The sequence below is a fragment of the Pteropus alecto genome, unplaced genomic scaffold (genome assembly GCF_000325575.1).
Source record: "Pteropus alecto unplaced genomic scaffold, ASM32557v1 scaffold7, whole genome shotgun sequence".
In the NCBI taxonomy this organism is placed as follows: Eukaryota; Metazoa; Chordata; class Mammalia; order Chiroptera; family Pteropodidae; genus Pteropus; species Pteropus alecto.
This window is the reverse complement of record NW_006494614.1, coordinates 7,596,922-7,602,744: the sequence shown is the minus strand read 5'-3', so window position 1 is coordinate 7,602,744 and position 5,823 is coordinate 7,596,922. Positions and strand designations below refer to the sequence as shown.

General features: G+C 31.5%; 1 long non-coding RNA gene across 3 annotated transcripts in view; it reads right to left on the bottom strand.

The window, feature by feature from the left end:
* LOC107196753 overlaps positions 1–5,823 on the bottom strand; it is a 56,856-nt gene that overhangs the window by 33,273 nt on the left and 17,760 nt on the right. The window contains exon 4 of one of the 3 annotated variants that reach the window (XR_003044473.1): positions 2,543–2,794. This is a non-coding gene — a long non-coding RNA (uncharacterized LOC107196753). Of the gene's footprint in view, positions 1–2,202; positions 2,795–5,823 lie in introns of those variants that run through there. The other 2 variants (XR_003044474.1, XR_003044472.1) reach the window with 2 other exon arrangements.

Below are 5,823 nucleotides of genomic sequence, written 5' to 3'. Positions count from 1 at the left end.
TCTATTTCAGTGGCTAGAATTATGCAGCTTGTCTGAATATACTTGTCAATTATATGTGCCACACAACTAATTACAAAAATATTTCTGCTTTATAGGCTTCTTAATGTAATTTAATTCTAAATATGGAATTTTATCTGAATTTTTGCATTCACAATGTTAGATATTTCAAAGAAATATCAAAACTCACCCTTGATTCAATAGATTGTGTGAAAAATCATATATTATTGTGATTAATATTCTATTTGAAATATCTGATAACAGGATTATCAAACTTACATCATTTAACTGATGGAAAGTTCTACAAATAGAGCCAACACTGCTCTATCCTCACTTTTTAAATGCACAAGAATTAAAAATTAGATAAATTAATTGGGAATAATAGTTATTTACTCTAGAAAAAGTTATTTCCAGCAGAGTCTTATCTACTCGTATTCAAAGTTGAGGCTGATGACTTTTCAGCAGATTAGGTGTTCTAATTTTTACCTGATCCATGGGCCCAAGATAGATAAATGTCAATGAGAGTGTGTAAAAGTTACATATACATGTTACTTTCCTGGGATGCAGAAATCCAGAAGGTAAGTTTTACATGGTTCTGACATTGGTTAATGAAATTAAATAGGTTTCAAGTGTACAATTCAATAATATGTCACATGTATATTACATTGTATGTTCACCATCCAAGGTTAAATTTCAAAAACCAAATATTTGACCCCTTTTACCCCTATCTACCTCACTCTTAGTCTCCCTTTCCTTTGGTAACCATTAATCCACTGTCCGTGTCTATGAGTCTCTGTTTGTCACGTTTGTTTGTTGCTTTCAGTTTTATATCCTACATATATATGAATGAAATCGTATAGTTCTAAACTTTTTCTGTCTGACTTATTTCACCAAGCATGATAATCTCAAGAGCTGACCATGTTGCTGTAAATGGCAGTATTTCATTTTATGGCTGAATAATATTCCATTGTATATATATATACCACATCTTCTTTGTCCAATCATGTGTAGATGAACACCAGTTTTTTCCATGTCTTAGCCACTGTGAACAATGTTGCTGTGAACATCAGGGTGCACATCTCTTTACGGATAAATGTTTTCAAGATTTTTAGATAAATACCCAGAAGAGGGATTGCTGGATTATATGGTTATTCTATTCTTGTTTTTTTTTTTTTTTTTTTTTTGAGGAACCTTTATACTATTTTCCATAGTGTCTGTAACAATTTACATTCTCACTAGCAGTGTATGAGGGTCTCTTTTTTCCCCACAACCTCTCTAACACTTGCTATTACTTGTCCTGTTGATGACAGCCATTCTAACTGGTGGGAGGTGATATCTCACTGTGTTTTGATTTGCATTTCCCTAATAGCTAGTGAAGTTGAGCATCTTTTCATATGTCTTTTGGCCTTTTGTATGTCTTCTTAGGAGAAGTGTCCGTTTGGTTCTCCACGCATTTTTTGATTGGGTTATTGTTGAGTTGTATGAGTTCTTTATATATTTTGGAAATTAGGCCCTTATCAGAGGTGTTGTTTACAAATATATTCTCCCAGTCAGATGGTTACGTCTTTGCCTTGTGGATTGTTTCTTTTCCTGTGTAGAAGCTTTTTAGTTTAATATAGTCCCGTTCATTTATTTTTGCTTTTATTTCTCTTGCCTTTGAGATAAAATTAATAAAATCCTCTCTAATTCCAAAGTACATGAGTTTAGTACTTATATTTTCTTCTATGCAATTTATTGTTTTGGGTCTTATATTCAGGCCTTTGATCCAGTTTGAGTTAATTTTGGTGTATGGTGATACATAGCAGTCTAGTTTCATTCTTTGCATGAGGCTTTCCGATTTTCCCAGCACCATATTTTGAAAAGGCTTTCTTCATTGTATATTTTTGGATCATTTGTTGAAAGTTATTTGCCTACATATATGAGTGTTTAATTCTGGACTCTCAATTCTGTTCTATTGGTCTGTATGTCTGTTTTTCTGCCAATACTATACTGTTTTGATTATTGATGCTTTGTAGTATCATTTGATGTCAGGCAGAGTGATACCTCTGGCCTTGTTCTTCTCCCTCAGTAAAGGACATTTTTAGTCTAGAAAAAAATCTCTATAGACATTAGTAACACCTTCTCTGGGAACAGACACGCCTGCTAAGCTGAGCTGGCTCAAACCTGAATTTATGCTCCTGTTAACCATTCAGCTTTGAGAATTGATTTGTGAGCCATGTGTGTGTAGAATTTATTTACAAAAAAATTAGAAAGAAAAAAATGTATAGAAAATAAAAATGAAAGACAAAAAAAATCCCTGAAACAAAAGCAGAAAAGTTAAAAATATGAAAGAATTATAATAAAAACTTTAAAAAAAAGTAAATTCTCATAAACTAGTTCACTGCTGCTAAATTATTTTATCAGAAAATAAAAATGGGTTTCCAAAAATAAAATAATTAAATAACTATGATTTTATGTTAAATCATAAAAGCACTTCAGTAAAAACCTCAGGAACCTGTGAGTTCAATGACCTCTATTTTCTGTGTATATTTCAAATATATCTAACCTGTATTATTTGTTTATATTCCCCACAGTCTGTGTAGGCAGGTGGCCTGGTGGCTTTCGGGCATTTCTCAGGCAGTAAATACAACAAAACCATGTAGTATGCTCAGTGGCCAGCAAAAGTAGCAGTGTCCAATGTTGCTTTTACCTCCTTGTACCTAGCAACCAGACGAGACACCTTATCCCAGCACCCTTGTTTTATCAGCAAATGTCCTGCATGTCATTGTCTTGAAGGCAGAGGATGGTTAACCTGCATCTGGAAAGGTTGAAATAGAGCAGCAGGTTATCACCAGTTGACTTTTGTATTTATCCACATATTAGAATGAAAACTATGTCTGCTGTTCGTGTATCTCATTCACTACTAGAGGAAGCTAATTCAGAAGCTGGAAATACAAAGCAGAGGTCTAACAAAACCATTTCATCTTATCTTACAGCAAGAGCAGTAATAACATTCAGTAAAAAAAAAAAAAAGATGAAACATCTAAGACTAATCTAAATCAGAATGCAATGATGGTCAGCACCAATTGGGACTCTTCCAGGCTAACTGAGATGGATATATGATCTCTGTTTCTCAACTAGAAGTCTGCTACCCTCTTCAATTAATGAGTAAAATATTGACATCACTTATAAATCCTTTACTGTCTGCTTCCATTGGGCTTCAATTATTCCACACTCTTCAGCTTTCTTTGAGCATTTGTGTACTTTGTTCTTTATAGATGGATAGTTTGCCATTTACTTTGTATATTTCCCCATTATATATTCTTAGTTAAATCTTTTTCCATTTGTATTTGTCCTGTTATTTTCATTGGACTATCTGCATTCTTAAGGACTACAGCCATTTTTATAAATCTCTACACATAAATATTGTTGATTTACTAACCACATGACTCTATTTTGATGTTCATTTAAAATTAATTTACATTTAATGAATATAATATTTAATGGTAAACATTTAATAAACTAAAAATCCACTTTTTTTTTTTTTAGATTCCTTATGTCAGGATTGGAGGTAAAGAGAAATCTAATACTTTTTCTGGACCATTATTGTATAAGACTCTTATGCTTTATTATTGTCAAATTGGTTATTTAATGTATTGAAGGTTATTTATCCAAAGTGACAGCTACCATAGATATTTTCCTAACTCTTTGATAGTTTTAAGTTCATCTAAAATGTTTAAAATCTCAATAGTTTTCCTTCAAACACAAATGTCATATTAAATGGGAAAACAAAGATTGCAATACACAGGCCATCCCCAATTTTTAATTCCCTTAGAAAGAATTGTTTTTTTACTTATTGATGACATATTTTTGATTAACTTTCTTAAGTGATTCATTATAAACTTTAAAATTAAATCTTTTTTTTTTTCTCACAAATATCACTAGGGGTAAGGTATACCCACAATTGTAAAACTTTCTTGATAACATACAATTATCAGAAAAAAATAAAAATAAGCACATACCACCAATATAGACATATTTATTCCCTATAAATTATATGTATGAACTACTGTACTAATAGCTTCTAGGTGTAGAAGCTTTGTTGTCTGACTGGCTGATATACCTCTTTTCTTCCTTGTTAACTGAACATCAATTCTACTTGGTTGGTGATTGGCACAGTCCTTGGGGACTGATCATTCTTAGTCTCAGATCAGAACACCCTTCTCTCCTGTTGTCAGTGGTTTGGTCTGAAAGTAATCATGAGAATCAATAGGAGCCAATGAAATACAAATGATGTCTGCCAGGGATTTCCAGGAAAGGTGTTTTTTTTCTCTAAAAACAAGACCATTGCTAAAAAGGAGAGCCATCTATTGTGCCGACTCCTTTGTGCTGACTTTGGAGGCAGTTGCTTAAGGACATGAGCCTAAAGGTACTGCAGATGTCATGGAAGTTGCAATTATAAGGATAATGAGAATGGTGGAGTGGCAGAACAGAGGATTCCTGAGGAAACTACTGAGCTGCTGGACCAACTCTAGCACTACCTAACTCTAGAGTTCTTGAATAATTAATGCATATGTTTGTTTCTTAATCTATCGTAGTCTATTTCTTTCAGGCTACAGAATCCTCACTGATGAATCTATGCACATTATAAAAGATTTTTTAAAAAATAAGTTAATTGAAACTAGTAATGCTTTTTCAAAAGTATTTTACTTAATATTTATTTATAAATAGTCCAAAAGTGTTTTTATTCTTCCTAAAATATATTTAGTGATCCCCATGTCATTGAATATTCTCTTATTTTTGAAAATCTTGGTTTATCATTTTGTGATATAACCGTGATGGTGTAGTTCTAAGTTCCATTTATTTAAAAGCTTGTTTCAATGATGGTTATAAGGAAAAAAAAGATTTATGACTGGAGTATTTAGATCCAAATCAAAGAATACATTCTGGGCTATACCTTTTAAATTTAGTTACTTAGAGGTCAATTCTAACTACCTATTACATAGAGCACAAAAGCCACCTTTGAAATTTAGTTAGGAAATGTCCATGTAATTGTTCTTGCATACAAATTGTAATTGTATGTCTATATTTTTAATGAATGGATACAAACTCTACTAGAGTTCTTCATTTTGATTATGAAAATAGAGTACTAAATATTGTCTTAAATTTTAAATATATGTATTAAATATTTTTATAGGTGAAATAATTATATAATTTTTTGCTAAAAAATAAAACATTTAATTATGGAAGCAATTTTAAACATCCAATTTAGAAATTTCTTTCTCTAGTGTGTCTTTCTTTCCCTTTTTATTTTCTACCAAAAGGAGTCACTTATTCATTCTCTGTTAAACTATCTACTTTGCCTATGAACACAGATTAAATGTTTATTTATTTATTTATTCATTTCTCTTTCCTTTGGCGGAGAGGTGAAGTGTCATCTGGCAGATAGCATGCTATTGACTCACATATCACACACACATGTTTGCAAATTTGAAACACTTATCTTTTTAATAAAAGAAATGTGTTTAAGTATGACAAATCTTCCAAGTATTTTTCCATGATCTAACTCAAAAAATTCTGCATGCCACAAAATTTTTTTCCAATTTTCACTTTTGATATTATTACCAAATGTCATTTAGAAAGATACTGCACTTTAAAAATCTTCTTTTTAATGAAAACTTAACCCCAGATAGTACTTTTTTCTAAATGCAACTTTCTCACTAAAATAGCTTGCCTATGCATGGTGCAGTGAATAAGTGGTATGTGTGATGCTATTTCTGTGACTTTTTGACAAATCATTTTTAAGTCAAAGCAGTTTTTACATCAGTATTAACAAATAATTTTTTT